Raw genomic sequence first — 19,308 nt, 5'->3', positions numbered from 1 at the left:
ATAATAAAGGTTTTCTCTTAATCGTCAATGGCAATATATAATCAAACAAACAAAAATTATGTTGCGTATTCATTATGTATTGAAAAATATATTTCCTATAATTCTGAGTTGAAAAATTAGGGTTTTTCAAGTGTAAACTTTTAATATGTTTTTATGGGCAAGGTTCAGGATATTTGCGAATAACAGCCCTTCTGTTACCGTACTAAAAGGAAATAAATTTATGATTTTATCACAACATATTTAGTTTAGATCTCGAAAAACCCGTACAAGAATTGCAATGTAAGTACAGTCCTTGTCAACCCTTCGTCAAAAGAAAATCATGAATTGGACAGTAGGGTTCAGGACGTTACTGTCAACCTAAGTTCACCATCAAAGCAGAGGATAAAGAAATTTTAGGCATGTAAAAGTTTTACGGCTTGGACCTACAGTCATTTTACCCTGATTATCCTGTCACTCGGGAAGCTAGGCTGTCTTTTTTTTAAAGAAGTAAAATGTACCGTATAAGATTATTGTCGTACGAGAAGAAAATATATGTAATCCAATATCTATGGTTATGTAAAAAAAATTATTTCACTCTAATATCTTTTAATTTTTTTAAAATTTTCAATATTTATTTGTATACTACATCAACAACAGTAAAATATTACATCCAAAATTTTGAATAAAATTAATTAAATTTTACTTTTCAGTCAATACCTAGTTATACATGACTTTATATTCTGTAATATTTTTCATTATATAGATAGAATAATTACATTTAAAAATCACTTGTTCCGTCCGGAAGAAAATAGTTTACAAACTACTTTACTAAAATAATTGGATTTGAACAATTAATTATATTTCCCGATCCACTTGCGCCAGCTGTAAGTTTTCAAAATAAAGAAACCATTTTTAAAGTAATTAAAAACCAGTAATTTCCGCTGTCAACTCAGACAAGTTTTTATAAATGTAGAAGCAACTAAAGTTCTGTTTTATGAGGAGAACTAATAGTAAGAACAAGACTTTTGTAAAATATGGATTGCTCTAAAACTGTTTTGTTTCTTCCCTTACAATACAAGGCACGGAGCACGCCATACCACCAGTCTTCGCTGTGGTTATTTGCAAAATGTAGAGTCTGTTGCTAACTAATTACTACACCACACGTTAGGATATCATATTATTGTCATTAGTTTATTTATATAAAATGTACTCATCAATATTCGTGTTGCCGTATTGGTTGTCCATAAGACCTGTGTCAAAATGTTTGCTGACTTTTATCCAATTCACATAGACGCATTGACGTATCAAATTTAATTTTCCTCATATAGGAATGAAGCTTCATGCAAGTCTGTACGTAATTTTGTTTTTTAGATATATTGCGGATACAGAGGCAGACAGAAATAAATATTTTCCAGCCCCTCGAGTGATAGTGTTTCTTAAATGCTCAACCAAAAAATAATACAAACTTTTATCAACAGTTGCAGCTAACGAAACATTCCTGTATGACGCCGGGGTGAAGAGGTAAAATAAAGCCATATTAAACTTTTGGAACGGCTATTAAGAGAAAACTATCTTTTTCTGTGGTATTTTAATCTTTAAAAGCTAAAAATCTAATTTCAGAACTATGTCTTCAGTAATGTCTTAACAATTTGGATTTAAATGACAGAAATTGGCGCCAAAAATCCCATTTTTATATGTTTGATATTTAAAAAAAATTTACTTTGTAACTGCTGAATGAATAAAATAAATACTTAAAATCAAACGTGCATTGTTGGGGTTTTAATGCCAAGAAAATTGATTTAATAATGGTAAAAAATAATAAAAGAAATAAGTTCAATCTTTTATTCAACGTATTATAGCACATAACTAACGTTAAGAAAATTGTTAATAAGAGAAAAGGATATAATGTTGAAAGTTTTATGATGGAAATTTATAGGACCCATAAATAATCCTAATGCTATCTTTACACAAGTAGATAAAAGTGCTTAAAGTCGCCACTTTAAGAGCTACCGTCAATCAATGAATCAACCAGTTCCCTTCTAGCTTTATACAGTTGACCTTCCTCTTATGGCAGCGTCTGGAACCTGACGCTGTCACAGACCTGACTCCTGGAATCTGGAGTTATGTTCGTCTTAAAATATTCAAGAAATACAGCGACAAAGAAGATCACAACGTACTCTTTACCTCATTTCGACATTAGAGACACAACTGAATGAGTTCAGACGCTGCACTAGGAGGAAGGTGAAACGTCTACATAGAATCAAATCTTACGCTAAAAGTCAACGGATATTTTAGGAATTCAACAATCATAATCTGTATAATTATTGGATTGATGATACTATATAAATAAAGCACAAGAATATATATATATATATATATATATATATATACATGTAATTACGTTTATTATTTAATTAACCATTATCTTTACATATCTCTAATTGTTTTTCAAATGCATCCCTCAGGTAGTTGTTGCTTTTAATGACAGCTACATCTGTGTCTGTTAGGCTGCTGTCCATCTGAAATTAGATTCTCTATGGATCTTTGTGGTCCTGAAAGAATATGATGGTAAAGACAGATATTAAACTTGCACGATACATGTTTGTAATCATAAACACGAACTCGAAGCTGACAGCGCAGTTTATTGGCTTTTGCAAGGAATATGCGGTTTTTAATACACTGAAATATAACCAAGTCCAATTGAATAGCTCTTCACTATACGCTGCTGAAATGGGACCACAATTTTAGTTAACGATGAGAAGAACCCCACAAAAGTAAAACACTTACCTTTGTACCTACCACTTCCGTAAGCTGTTACTTTTAGACGAATTATATTGCCGGCAAAGTTCCCACATCTAATAAAATCTTAAATAATTATTGAGACTCTCTTAAATGTATCCAAATAGGAAAAGAACTACAATAGACAGGTAAATATAAATAATAAAAATTTGAATTATATTATATACAATTTACGGCATCATAAAGTAGTAGATGCAAATGTTTTTCATCAATGGTTTTAAAATATTTTCGATTGTTAACTATATTCCAGTCATTATATTTTCACCATGAAATAAAAGTTTCTTGCACGACGGAGGTTATCAAAAGTTGTATATAAAAACTCATACTAATATTGCAGTAAATAAGTTAATACATTTAGTAAAGTTATGTTTAACCATTAAGCGAAAACTTATCAGCAGAACTTAACAACTGTAATCTGAACTAGTACAGAGTGAAGGAGAACCATTTTTCAACAAACGACAGTTCACTTCCAGTTCCCCTGATTAAGATTAATTTCTTTTCTCCACAGTTCCGAGTCTGACAGACGGGCACAAAGCACTTACAGTGACGTGACTTAAACCTTGAATATTCTTTGTGTAACTATTTATGACCTCCACATTTAGAGTTGAACAATTTTTGGAAACTGGTGACAGAAATAACTCTCCGCATATATTTGCATTTATCGACGACCAGCTGCAACCATTTGTCAAACAAATACCCTCCTACGTAAAGAACACTGATGACTTCATTTCAAAACTATCAAAAATTAATCAACCTGTTTTGAAAAACACGATTCTAGTTACTGTTGATGTCAAATCACTATACAAAAACATACCACATGATGATGGTATAAATGCTGCTAAACATTTTCTCAACAGCAGACCAATTGACTCCAAACCTTCTACAAATTGCTTAGTAAAACTTATACATTTTGTTTCAACAATAAACTGTTTTAGATTTCACAACAAATTTTATGTACAAGTCAAAGGCACAGCCATTGAAACAAGGATGGCTCCCTCTTTTGCCAATTTATCCTTGGGATTATTGGAAGAAAAATTCCTAAATTCACAGAACCATCTTCGTTTAGTTTTGTTTCGTTTTATTGATGACGTATTTTTCCTGTGGGATCATGGTGAAGAACTTCTTCAAGAATTTCTACATGCATTGAACCCGTTTTTAACCCTAAAATTTACTTGGAAATTTTCTCATGAAATTCTTACTTTCTTGGACGTAGACGTTTTTATAGAGTCTGGTTAGTTAAAAACTAAAATACATGTAAAAGACACAAATACTATGCAGTATTTGAATTACAATAGTTGTCACCCCAATTATGTGAAAAAAGGTATTCCGAAGAGTCTTTTAATTCACGCGAAAAATCTTTGCAGTAATTAGGACGATTTTATTAATTATATAAATAAATTAACTTGTAGTTTTAGAAAAATTGGATATGCCGATAAAGTTATCAAGAACAATTTTAATCAACCATCAAACGAAAATAATAATCCTTTTCCCCTAAACAATCTGAAATTCATAACAAACTTTTATCCTGGCCTTCACAAAATCAACTCAATCATGAGGACAGCCTTTAATCTACTTCAAAATTCTCAAGAAACTAAAGACTTATTTTCAAAATATCCAAGAATTATATTCGAAAAAGCCCACCAACATTAAACAGATGTTGGTCTGTACTGTTCCTCAAAAAAGGTAAAAAAGGAATCACAATTCTTTGGTTGTAAACCTTACCAAAAACTTCGTTGTGGAACCTGTAAGATCATGTCTACAAGTAAAAATTTCAAAAGTAATTTAACCAATCATGTATATCCTATCAAAGGAACTATCAACTGTGACACTAAAAACCTTATTTACCAATTTGACTGTGAATTTTGTGAAAAACAGTATGTCGTCCAAACATCGAATCCTTTACGCATACGAGTAACTGGGATTTGACGTTGTCCATAGCGATATAGAAAAACCTATAGTCTAAACCCTATTAAGTCCATAAACAAAATCATATAGACAATTGTTAAACCATAAAAGGCATAAATAAGATCCCTGAAAATTTTAACAAAGCATTAATAGATTGAAATTTAAAAAAGTGAAATTTCACACCAATTGGTACTTAAGACAAGACATCCAAGGGGTCCTTATTTAAGATAAATTTATTTTTCGTCTGCTTATTCACACACGTCATGTTATGGACCATCAGCTGCTGACCTACTGTATTTATTTGTAATGTTTGTTTGAGTCCTTACCTATTTTTTATATCATAATATTTATGTCAATATTTATACAATTTATATTTATCTGAAGAAGTGTACGTACTTAGATTCACGAAAATTTATAATTTTTTTGAACCAATATACCGTAGTTTATTTGATGGAAGAGAATAACCTGTTTCTGTATATATATATATATATATATAATTGAATCCTAAAAAGTGAGGGCTTTGTGGTGTAATGGTAGCACATTCAACCGGCAAGTGAGAGATCCGGGTTCGACTCCCGGTGGAGCAAGTACTTTTTGCGATTCAATGTTTATTGAAATTAAATTAGGCTATTGCCACTTTATATATATATATATATATATATATATATATATATATATATATATATATTCCTCGTAAATATAATGTGGTCAGTAACAAGACATCTTTTCAATTTTGTTACTAGCAAGACAGGAATACGCCACACCTTGTGTTGTATAATAGACTTCGCTGGTATTATATGAAAAAATGTTACATCTATAGCATATATCATTCTCGAGATGTCGTGTGGACAGATGGACAAGCAGAAAATTATACAGCAAATGTTTAAATTCCCCTGGGCAGACGAAATAGAAATTGCATTAGCCTATTTAGTAATAAACTTCCACGATGCTCAGAGGAATATCGTGGTTGGAAATGAACGGTCAGCTCCATTCATGTCCATGTAGAAATTACTTTCATTGCAACATTATAAGTCTACAGATGAAATATTTTTCGAGGTATATTGCAACAATATGACATATTCACATCCATTAAGTTAGGTTTAAAATCAGTGTTCAAATATCGGTGAGCTAGGATGGCCACTACAAAGTACTAATTCACTTAATAACTTTTCAGTCAATACCAAATAAAACGTGAATTATTGTATTGTAATCATGAATGAATCTAAATAGATTCAATAATATCCAAATTAACTTTGTGCCATTCCTTCCGGATTAAAATAGTTAACAACTGTAAAGAGATTAAATAATCTTATTTGACAATCGAGCAGATTTCCCGAGACATTTGTCCACCGCTTCAATCGTTAACAATAAAGAACCATTATTAAAGTAATTAAAATGCTTTCATTGCATTGTCAATTCAAGCACGTTTCATTCGTATACCAGTAATTAATTACAGTTGTTTATTTTATAAAACTATTCATTTTTTATAATGGACTATTATTAGTAAGAAGAGACTTTTGTGAAATATGGAAATAATTGCCCGAAAGAATACGGAGGACTCTACACCACCAGTCTATGCTGAGTTTTTTTTAACAATTTCAATAATGTAGCTACATTGTTACTATGTCACATGTTAATATGTTATATGATTATACTTAGTTTATTTATAAATAAATTTATACTATAATTTTTTTGTCATAATAGTTACGTATGATACCAATTTTAAAATGTCCACTGACGATCGGCCTAGCCACATGGCTGATATTACATACACCACCATGGAAATAATTATGTTGCTTATTTAGCAATGAAGATTCTTGCAGAATTTTCTTAACAAAAATTGTATGATTCAAGCAGTTACAGCTAGTGAAACATTCATGTATGATTCTTGACCCTAGAGTGAAAGCCTTACTGAATTTCTGAAAAGTTTAATTAAGTGGAGATTATAATGGCTTTTGCTGTATTTATACTTTTAAATTATATAAAAATAAATTAATATATTAACCTTAGACCCTTAAGGGCAAAACGTCGTTATATGTAATAAATTTTGCCAAAGAATTCAGTTTTTACGTTTTATTCCATAAATTTGTTAAATGAAAATATATTAAAAAAATATATTTTTGGAATAAATAATAATGCAATGCGGGGAAAATTTATTACAGTGGAATAAAAAAAATTAACTAGTTTTAATAAAATAATGAATTACATTATTTAATTACATTTTGCACATTAGTGTTTTAATATAGGATAAATAAGAAAATTGCATTAAATATTATATACATTTGCTTAAAATATCTATACTGTTTTTATGAATAAAAAAATATCCAATGTTGAAAATGAAAATATAACATATTATTTCCAATTGTTGTATATTAGTCATCAAAATCTCTCTACCAAGCCAACTACCTGTAAGTTACGAAAACTCGATAATAATTAATTTTTACTGTAAAACGTAATGGTCTACAGAACACAGCAAAGCCCATGTCTTGGTGGGGAAGACATCCTGTTACCAGGTGAGTGCGGAAGTCTCTGTTTTACTCCTTTTATGTTTTCCTTTTCTTACATCGTAACTCTTTCCATCTTAACTCCAACTGGTTCTTGAGTGTTTACATGATTTCTTTAACTTGTAATTTCCAATAGACTTTGTATGTTCCGAAAGGTAAGCATCTTTTTTCTGCTTCCTCTTCATAAATTCCTTCTGGCATATACCTTTATTTATTGGCACTGAACAGTGGGAGCTTCATGCAAAATTTCTATTATATAGATCAGTTCATTCCCAAGATATTGTGAGATCAGATATACAGATGGAAACTTACACCAATATACATTATCCGTTAGAACTTGTTTCATTATATTGTATTATTTAATGTGGAGTTTTTCTTCTTTTTCGGCAATGAATATTTGAAAAATACTAAGCCCAAAAAGAATATCTAACTGACCAAAAACTATTACTATTTTGGAAGTAAAATAAACACTGTATGTATTCATGTATAATAAAATACTTTCAACCTTCTTTCTTTCTTTAACCATGGTAATGACAGTCTACAATGACAGTAGGTTGTTTAATAAACATTTAAATTAACAGTATGATATGGTAACTCTATAAAAAAATACAGTATTTATCCTGTAATTAACCCCACTTGGTAATATTATATACAAATGACTTCACTTATGTATATAAAGTTTAGTTATGCCAACCTACAGTGAATTTTTACCAAGCTGATTAACAAAGCAGATATTGTAATATCATAATTATTCTTCTCTAAAAACATTTACAATGCCGTTACGGATATCAGTTTAATTTCGTCCAATTTAATTGCAGCTATTAAATTTGCTAAAACCATTAACGGGAATTCACTCAGTTATCAATATTTTGATTGATAATTTGATGGTGTAATGATATCAGACTCTCCATGTGTTTTGTATTACTATACTATACTTAAAGTAAAGATCATTATTATCGTGTACAAGGTAATACAGTCATAAGGTTTTTTTGGTACTTATTAAAAAATTAGACGCTGCGTATATTTAATATAAATAATATAATGCAACCATAAGAATACAGTAATTTTATTGATAACTAAGCATTGCATCGCAATTTTGTTAAATCATACTCACTCATCATTATCATTACACAATCTACTTATATTTATTCAAATAGTTAAGATTTTCATTCCATACACTTACTTAAAAGTAACTCTGATATCCTATAAAAAAGACATCCTTCACACATCCCAGCAACTAAACTTGAACTCGTCAAAAGAAGTAAAAGCTTTAGTCACCAATATTGGCTTTGACAGGTGAGGAATATTTTGAAGTGAATTTGATTATTTTAATCTTTTATACTTTTGAGTAACCTGTTGATCGCAATCGAAATCCTTTTGCGATTGATATGAAGTTTCTCCAGGTATGGTTAGCAATCCCTGTCTAACAGGGTCTAACACTGAAGGGGCTGGATAAGTTTAATTTCTACCTGTTCGTATAAAGTGTCGGTAACGACAGGCCTGTGGACTTGAAATTTTGAATAAAGCTTGATTTCTATATATATTTTGGGCCTTTCATTTTTTCGGCAATTCTTTTTATCTCCATCAAATTCATTGTTTAATTTTCCAAATAGTTACAGACATATGATGCAACATGCAAGTTGCTTACAAAACTAAATAACGTTATAAATTACCGATAATAACAATAATAATAAATTAATAAATAACAATTAATAAATTAAGCAATAACAATAACAATATAAACTTTAAAAGGCCTCAGTTAAAATACTAAATCTACAGTTAAAACAGTTAAAATATTAAAATCTAAGTCACATGCAAGTGTCAATAAAAAACATGCGATTTAAAAGTTAAACTTAAAACTTAAACTTAAAAAACTAAGGGCCATGGACGGCTCCCCCGCGATTTATGGACTGTATTGTCGCACACACCCGTAACATGCTGCACGTATATGTCCCCGGCTCCATTCGGATGGCAGTAGAGAGAGACACACTTACGGGAGAGGGCCACACTATATTGCCGGGAGACACCTAGTCGGGCCAGGGTCCCCCAATTGGCTTTGTCCCACGCGCCCAGAGAGCCGACAACAAAGGCGTCCACGGTGACATGGTAGCCGCCGGCTCGAAGAGTCTGGGCGAGGGGATCATATGCGGCGTATTTTCTCTCCCGTGCCTCAACAATGGACTGCCATCCGTCCTCATACGGCAATGGTGACATCGACCAATTTAATCAGTTTACGGTCACGGTCGATGACCACCAAGTCAGGCCGGAGGCGAGCCAAGTTGTCAGGGACAAACACGTTCAGGCAGCAGCTGGTCGAGAGGCACTCGCTGGTTCTGGCGCACCTCAACCCCAGGAGATGGTCGAACGGATGCCGCGAGGAGGCCAAGGACGGCGTCATGACGTTTTGTGACCACGGCCATGGAAGGAAGACAGTGACATAACACATGGGGCCGTGGTCTCGTCATGACGACCACATCGGCGGCAACGCCGGTCCCCAGCACCCCAGCGCCTGCATCCATTTAAGGGTAAAAAACATTGAGGCGCGCCCTATGGATGAATCGCCAGTCAGCGAAACCTCGTGTGGCGACCTTCGTACAGGAAGTGATTTGAGGTGGGGCACGCAGCGGCAACTCTCATCACCCTACCTTGGTCCGGCTTAGCAGACAATGCAGAACGGTAAAATAACTGCATAGCCGACCGCAGGCCAGGATGACACTCTGGACCGGGAGCCCCTGTCCACAATGGAGGTGGATCTTTCACTCGGGACAGTCAGCTGGAATGAATCCCTCTCCCCGCACCATCCCCAACGAAGGTCGGGGAGCCGCTTGGAGAGGCGATTCCGGGCAGCCCGGGCCAGAGAAAAGGTGGTCTCTACGTTGGAGTTGCCAGCGAAGTCCCCATTCAAATAGGCCACAAGGAACTCTCGGTCTGCTCTAGCAGCAGACCGCTGACCGGGCCGACACAGCGAGGCCTTCAAGAGCTAGGTGTGCGACCTTGGGGTCTGGGCAGGTCAATAGGCGGAAGGCGGTGGGCAACAGCAGCGAGGTCTGAGAGGTCGGCCAATGGCAGAAGGCCAGCTCCCCCCCAGGAGGGTGGGAGTGCGACCACCTCAGCACTCGCTCTAGCAGGGAGGTTCAAAGTCCGCTTACAGCCCGCTTTGACAATATTGTCCAAGCCCACGCAAACACGTCTTCCTGATCCTCGCGGTGTTAAGGTTGAAGATCAATTGCGGGGATCAGGAACGTGCGCAGGGCATGGAGCTTTTGCCAGGGCGCAAGCAGACTCCCAAAGATGGCGGCAGCCTCACCTTCAAGCCGTGAAATGGTGTCCACCGGGGTTTGATTAACCCTCATGCCAGTGGGTACACCAAGGTGTTGGTACGGCTCGCCTTCACCCAGGACCCTAAGTGGGGAGCCGTAGATGGAAAACGCTGTCGGCCTCACCTTGATCTTAGCCAAAAGGCCGAGAAGAAGCGACTAACATCTGATTTGATGATGGTGAATGTCACCCCAGGAGATTGATCAGACTTTAGAGATAATATTATCACTAGTCTTATAGTCTAGAAAAAGTTATCAACTTTGCACTGTATAAACACACAACTTAGTTTCTATTGAAATTGATAGAGGATCTTAAAATATGAAACGATATATTTTTTATTTGATTACATTTTTACGCCTTGACATGAGTAAAAATGATCATCAAACACATTAGTAATAGTTATATTATCTTTAGACAAGTAGGTATGGGCACACTGAAAATGGCCAGTTTAAGAGCCACTACCAATAAATGAATCAAGCATTGAGTCCGCCATTTTCCTTGCAGCTTTATATATATATATATATATATATATATATATATATATATATATATATATATATATACATTTAAGAGCAAACGATATTATAGTACGGTAATTCAATAGTAACAATCTTTATACCTTTTGGTTGGACGAGATAACATAAATAAAAACCAAGACAATTATGTTATAACGTTATACAATTATGTTTATTATATCATGAATCATTGCAAATCTCTAGATTTTCAAAATTGTCTCCCTGACATGTTTGCTACTTTAATGACAGTTACAGCGGTTTCGGTGTTTATCATTATATTATATATAGATATTCTAGGATCTAAGAGTATGGTGTTAATATATAGACATTTTTAATTATACGTATTGATCTTTGAAATACTTAATAACGAAGAAAACAAACCCTATGATGACAAGCATTTTATTTTAAACTGTTTCATGTAAAGAAAAGAAATTTTACATATAAGTACAATACGTTAAAATCTATTTATTTGAGCAAATGTACATTTTTTCTTCACACGGGATGGTCAAAAATAATTCAGAACAATCCTATAAATATAAGCATAGGAAGATATAAATATCAAATTAAAAATAAAAATTTCAAATTCATGCCATTTTTAAACGGCTGTAGTTTCTAGCTCGGTATTCCGTTTTAGGTCGGGATTGCGGCATTGTACTCTAGTAATAAACAACTTTAATGCGGCATTGTACTCTAGTAATAAACAACTTTAATGCGGCATTGTACTCTAGTAATAAAAAACTTTAATGCGGCATTGTACTCTAGTAATAAACAACTTTAATGCGGCATTGTACTCTAGTAATAAACAACTTTAATGCGGCATTGTACTCTAGTAATAAAAAACTTTAATGCGGCATTGTACTCTAGTAATAAAAAACTTTAATGCGGCATTGTACTCTAGTAATAAAAAACTTTAATGCGGCATTGTACTCTAGTAATAAAAAACTTTAATATGATGAGCACAGTATTTTATTCGACAGTAACGTACAAGAATTTGCACGAACTACTTTTATGGATTGTTTCAAACAAAAGGAAGCAGCAAATAGTAATAAACTCGTTAGATAAAACTAACAAGCACAGCCACTGCCGGGTGACAGAGAGTAATTTGGATGGAAATGAGCTCCTACAGTGTGTACGTAATTTTACTTTTATAGGTCACAAATCATGTTACAGTGTAGTTTAAGTAGTCTTTTACAATTAATTATAATACTGCAAATAATAGTATTGAGTTATCAATGTGTGACTATATTCTTTAGGTATTAGAACTATCCAAATATGGAATGTGTAATTAGGTCTCAAACTATGATAGAAGTGATATAATTCAATAAAAATTCATTTTCATTACAATTAACGTTTTCAAATAGCATTTGCTTATAAACATACTGTATATACTAAAAGAAATACCGCTTAATGTTTGAGAAACTTTTTTGTTTACTTCACCTCATTTACCACATCCAAGAATTTTTCTCTACTTTTATGAACATCCTGTATATAGGGAGCAATCTATGAAGTTTTCTACATCATCCCTAATACAAGATAGGAATATACCACACTACGTGTCGCATTAGACGCTTCGCTGAGGTTGCATATACAATTTTAAGTTTATAGCTCATTTCACTGTAGAAGTGTTCTGTGGTCAGACAAACAAACGCAAAATTATAAAATAGAGACACTTTAACATCACCGAGTGATAAGCTTAAATAAAGCTCAGTCAGGTTCCATTGTTGGACATGCAACAATGCATGTATGTGAATCAACCAGTTCATTTTTACGAATATATTCACCGTGTTTACTATAAGTTAGGTATCATAATAGAGTTCAGCAAGGCCTTGCTGAAACCTAACCTTTTCACCAAATTTTAACGTTGACTTTACACTCTATAATTTTTAAATTTTTACCAACACTCAAATGTTGAAATATTATATGTTTTGTATTTATGCAATATTTATTTGTTATGACGGTTGTTATTGTCAAACTTTTTACTGAAGCTAAGCTCAAATCTCAAATCTTATAGATGAAGTGACATGCACGTTCAGATAACACAATTTTGTTTAATTATGAATGACTCTGCATACAAAAAGTATACAAGTCTATTCTTTTCGTGATATATGCGGACGGAGACAATCAGACAGAACGAAATAAGTTTTTCCATCCTATCGAGTGGTAGGCTCAGCCATAAGTAATAATACATTTTAATAAACGGTCACAGCTATCGAAAAATTGCTGTGCAATTCCAGGGCAACGGGTGATATAAAAACATTACACTTCTGGCAGCGTAAATTAGGTGAAAACCTTTGAGGTTTCTAGTGAATTTTTGTCATTACCAATCCTAATGCCCAAAACCTCAATCTCAATCAATATTTTTGCTTAACAAGACATGAACTTATAACAAAAGTCGATAATAAAAGTTCAGATCTGAAATTTTGTACATTATCTCCACATCAGGATCACATTCAAACATACAATTCAACAACATTCATGTTGTTAGTAACATCGCTTGCCAGTTATCCATCTACAGCGTCGAAGTCAATCTTCCGATTCCGCAGTCAAATGTCAAAAACTCTGTAACGTTATAAAATGCTTGTGACGCTAAAAGCGTTTCAAACGAGTTTTTTGCACATTGGTTGCTGCTGCATTTTTTTATCAAATTGGGCAGCATGTTTATGAAGTGAACACCTGCCTGTGAGGTTACCACCGTTCTATGCTTACCAGTACTGTAGTTTTCCCTCTGGTCTCTGGTCTCATACGAATGAATGTCTTGGCCAGTTGTCATTGCGCATTTAGACATACTGAAAAAAGTTGTTTCGAAAATGTAAAGATATGGAAGAGTCAACAGCTGCAACATTTTGAAGGTTTTTCTGGAAGAGTCTCTGAAATTCGAATCGCTTGCTTCTGCAATTTGAACACTCTCTTGAAATGGCTGTTTGCACAGACCCCCCCACAAAACCACTGCGTAAGTAATGTGGGGGAAAATAAAGCCATATTAAGCCGTCATCCATACCTGACTGGGGCAATACTTGGCTAAAGACCTCAAGACATAAATGCCTTAGGGATAATTTGGCGTAAAAATTGTCAATGTGGTCTTTCCATGTCAAACTTCTGTAGGTGTATTCCAAGGAATTTAGTAGTACAGTTGAATCTGCCAACATAACAGCAGGGATACATTCTGTACCTGAAGGTCGTGGAGCAAAATCACATCATTGGATTTTAATGTCTTTGTTTTTAGATTGAGGCTGTTGAAATTTTAAACACAATTGTTGATTTTAACAAAAGTCTGTCCTTCCAAAAGAGATTTTCATTTTCCACTTGAGCAGAGAGTCGTGTCATCAGCAAAATATTCCATGCAATAGTGATGTCCTAATGTTATTGACATATATGAGAATCAGAATTGAACTAAGAATTGATCCCATGGAAACCCCATAGCTCAAATGGATTGGATTTGAAAAATGAATTGAAATTTGGACAAATTATGTTCTGTAGCATAGGAATGATCTAAGCCACACGTATGGCACGCCTTTTATGCCATGTGGTTGCAGTTTTCAACCAGAGTTATGAGTTATGTTTCAACACAGTCAAATGCCTTTGATAAATCAAGAAAGGAACCTAGGATGGTATTTTGATTTTCTTATGTCTCGACTAAAAAACCGACCAGACTCACAACAGCGTCTATAGTCGATTTACTTTTCCAGAATCCAATCGTTCATCTGAAAGTTGGTTTTTATCCAAATACTGCAGCATAGTTGTCGAAAATATATTTCTTTTTATTTCCTAAAAACTGTCAACATTGAGACAGGCCTTGTAGTTGTTTGTAGAGCTGGGGCCGTATTCTATCAACTGTACAATACGCAATCTGTAATAATCTTGATTTTCCAGTAAATTCTATGATCTATACAACATAGCAAATCTCAGCCCTTTGGTGGGGAAAATCCTGTTACCAGGTGAGCTGCAGAACCCTTTCTTTTCCTTCTTTACATATTCCTGTTCCTACATCGTAATTCTTTCCATCTTAGCTTACACTGAGGTTTGACTGTTTTAACTAATCCCGGATCGATATTTTTGTAACACATCTTATCATTTAGGAATGTTAAGACCTTTATTCGCAGGCTTTTTATACAAGTATATGAGATGATATCCTTCTATCCTGGCACTGAAGATTGGAAACTTCATTCCAAATTTCTAGTACATTATGTATAGATCACTTCATTCTCAAGATATCGTGCGGACAAACAGATTTACCTTATGCGTTAGAACAAACTTTAACAACAAAATTTAATATAGTTATGCCTTTTTAACTAGTACTGAATATTGAAGGATAACTAGGCTTAAAGAGAAAGTTTAAGAAACCAAAACACGTAGCTGTTTCGGGAAGTACAATATACGTTGGAAGTACAAGAAAACATCTTCAAGCAACCTTTTTGTACCTTAACTATACCAATAAGAAAGCATAAAAGAACGGTAATATTTAATACATAACCAAATATAAGCAACATAAACATTTTAACTCTAATAAAAATTTCAATTTGACGTAATTAACCCCACTCAATAATATTCGCATTTAATGGCTCCATTTATAAATATCATATATTGGACTCTCATTTTGCATCACTAGCAAACTGATTACAATTAAAACAGAATATAATTAAACAATATTTTGTAACATTTGATCACGCCTAACGGGAGTGTACTTATAATAAAAACATTTACTATAATACCATTCAATATCTAAGAACTAATAAATGTAGAATTGGAACGTAGGTACATTTTGGAAATTTTACTTATTCTACGTACAAGTAGCACTTTGATTTCGTCTAATCTAGTTGCCGCTCTTTAATTTGCTAAGAAATAACATTTACGTGAGTTTATTCCTTTGTTAATATTTCGATGGATACCTATGCCGATGTAACGATGTTAGCCTTTGCTATGTTTTTTGTGTTACTATACCAGTCTAAAAGTAATGTAGTATCAACAAATTTGGAAACACAATGTTGATTAATAAGATAATAATATACCATCAAGTTCCCTTCTGGTGAGTGATAAATATTTGTAAGAAGCTCTGGCTCATCAAGAGGAGTTCTTGTTCCAGAATTAGTGGGAGCAGTTCTGTCATTTAATACCTCAACCTGTATTCTTGGAATAGTACTCTTCTTGGCCATGAAAGTTTTTCGTGAAACTACCTTTCTAAGATAAATCACTTTAATACATTAAGGCATGTTTTGAATAGAGCAGTATAATTAAATAGACTACTACTTCATGAGAGTATAAATCCATAATTTTGTCAAACCATACACTAATATAAGGTACAACGATAGAACCCACGTTTTGAGGATTAAAATCTATGATCTTTTCCAATGTCATAACAGAAACTATTAGTATACTTAAGAAAGAAAGTAGATTTCAAGCCTCGATAAGTGGTATCCAATTTTGTATGGCAAATTTCTGAAATCCTTTTATTCTCTATACTGGATTAAAAATAAAATCAGTAACTGTCTTGTCTTGTTTATCGTAACATGAGTCAACGCCAACGCAAATTCTAAAACCAGTTACCTGTTTTAATGTAGCAGTGTGCTAGACGTGTGTAAAAACTTGAGACATGATAGGGGTTTGTATTTGAAAACGTTTAGTTGCCCCCCTTTACTCAATTGTAAATTTGTCATAAAATATGTTAAAATAAACGTAGAGACCTCTAGTTTGCATTATTGGATTTATTTTTTTATTCCCTTTAAAATGAGGGGCCACGTGATAGGGGTTGGTATTTGAAAATGTTTAGTTGCCCCCCTTTACCCCCCTTTAGAAAAGGGGGGCAAAATTTTCAACAACTTGACAAATTAAAAAAATATGTTATAATAGGTAGGGTCATGGTTTCACATAGATATCTTGAGCCGTTTAAATTATATCCAGGTGTGCCAGGACATAAAACTCACTCTGTATATATAATATTTTGTTCTTTGTCAAACATAATATGAGATAAAGGTAGATAACTACTTTAAGAAAAATCAATTATTTGTTTGAAGTGTGTTTTTGACGATGGAAGAATTATGAAGGAAACAGGATTTTCCCGGACATTTACCATCATTCAGTAATACAAGAATGTGTTACTGATTGCTTGTATCACAGAACGATGTCAAATGTCCGGAAACAACTGTTTCCTTCACTTGAAGAAGATTAATAAACATTGCCTTCGGGTTTGAATTTTTAATAGATATTTTTACATTGTTTGAAATTCATTATTAGACTCATAGAAGTTGGCGTGTGTACCGCCCTCTTTTATTAGTTTACTTCATCGTGCTTAAACTTTACTTAATGTTGTGTATTTGACATCTAAAGAAAAGGATGAATTTCAGACTTCAAAATTTATGTTTCATTTATCAAAACTATTGGTAGTGTATGTAATACTATTATTTTTTCCAACCATTACATTAAATTATAGACTTTTAAATAAGAAGTTTTTTTTGTTTATGTAAATTTTTTTAATATTCCTGGTTGTTTCCTTTCTACATTGTGCGCAATAAATGGTGTAATCCTATTAGAAGGTCCCCAAAAAAGATTCATTTACCTGAAAGTGTATTTTAAACATATAAATTTTCTTAAAAAAATAAGTAGCTGATTAAGGGTTTAGAAAGTAGAAAAAAGTTAATGATGATTCATTTAACTGAAAATGTATTGCTGTTAATGTACAAACATCCTTCGAACACGTTAATTCTAAATTTACTAAATTTTGGACTACAGAAACTTATTCATTGTTTCTAAAGAGAAGGAGGAACTATATTCGGTATTTGTATACTGTGTCGTATTTTTAACTGTGCGTAAGTTAGAGTGCGTTTACATATAGAAATTTAACTGCCGTGCGAAAACCTTTCCTAATTAGGAGAATAAAATAAAACTTCTTGTAATTTAAACATCTAAATTTTCTTAAAAAAATAAGTAGCTGAATAAGGGTTTAGAAAGTAGATGTTTCTAATGTTTCTATTCATCAGACATTTTGAACATGTTAAAATACTTTGACTAAAACTACTTAAAACCAAACAACTTTAATAAAATATTGTATAAAACTGATAGCACAAACAATATGTTACTCAAAACACTTCAATGCGACTAAAACAAAATAGCTGGTTGCAATGTTATTAAAACAAAACAGCTTGTGACAGTATAGCAGATCTGTTTCTGGATGGACACTCATCTCTCATCCCAACATATGTACCATCATTTGTTTTCCCTAAACGTACTAAATTTGAATCTGCTCTATCATTATACATTAAAATTATTTCTATAAGAAATATACCATAACATTCTATGTACTTCAACCTCCGGTAATCTACCTCAAACTTAAAATGCCTAGACCTCATCTTTCAAGTATCCGATGATGGATTTCTTGAATTTGAAATGTACATTGTACAAGTAAATTCTGCAAAAGTGTTTAAAGGTTTATTATTGTTTACTTATATCATAAACTTTTCAAGGCTCCATTTCTAACAAAATATTTTGTCTTAAAATAAACACCAATAACTTTATAAGTACTGCAACACTTATTTTGATTACATTTGTTTGAAAACTTAATACACAGGAAAAACAGCGACGTAAAGTTATGTGACTGCAAGTGCACTGCGCCCGTCTGTCACACTTGTAGACAAAAGAAATTAATCTCAATCAGGACAACTCGGAACGAACTGTCGTTTGGTGAAAAATGGTTCTCCTTCTTTTATACTATTTCGGATTAGAGTTTTTAAGTTCTAATGACAAGTAATTTTGTCTTGTTATTGAAGTTAAGAAATATTACATACATTTAATAATAGTCTAAATGGCTTCAATAATAAATGTACTAGCTTGAGATGCTGAAACCAAGCAAATTATTTTTTTTTTATACGGCAATACATTTAGTAACAAGTACATGGTTATGATTGAAATCTTATAGCTTTACATTAAAAAGAAAAAAAAAACACACACACACACACACACACACCTAGAGGAGTAAGTGCTTTTTTTAAGTTATTGTTTATTAAAATTTAATTAGGCCATTGTTATTTATACAAATTTAGTTAATGTAATAAAAATAAAATAGTAATTTAAAAAATATTTAGCCTTTAGATCATAGATCATTTATGTTAGTTGGATTAATTAAACACATGTGACAGAAATGGCTAAATACAAAATAATTGAATCGGAAAAAAGAAACAGCTCTGTGGTGTAATGGTAGCACACTCACCCTGCAAGTAAGAGGCGCCTCCTGACAGATTTATATATACATACATAAATACATATATATATATATATATATATATATATATATATATATA

The sequence above is a fragment of the Homalodisca vitripennis genome, chromosome 6 (genome assembly GCF_021130785.1).
Source record: "Homalodisca vitripennis isolate AUS2020 chromosome 6, UT_GWSS_2.1, whole genome shotgun sequence".
NCBI lineage: Eukaryota > Metazoa > Arthropoda > Insecta > Hemiptera > Cicadellidae > Homalodisca > Homalodisca vitripennis.
Note: the sequence above shows the minus strand (reverse complement) of the source record.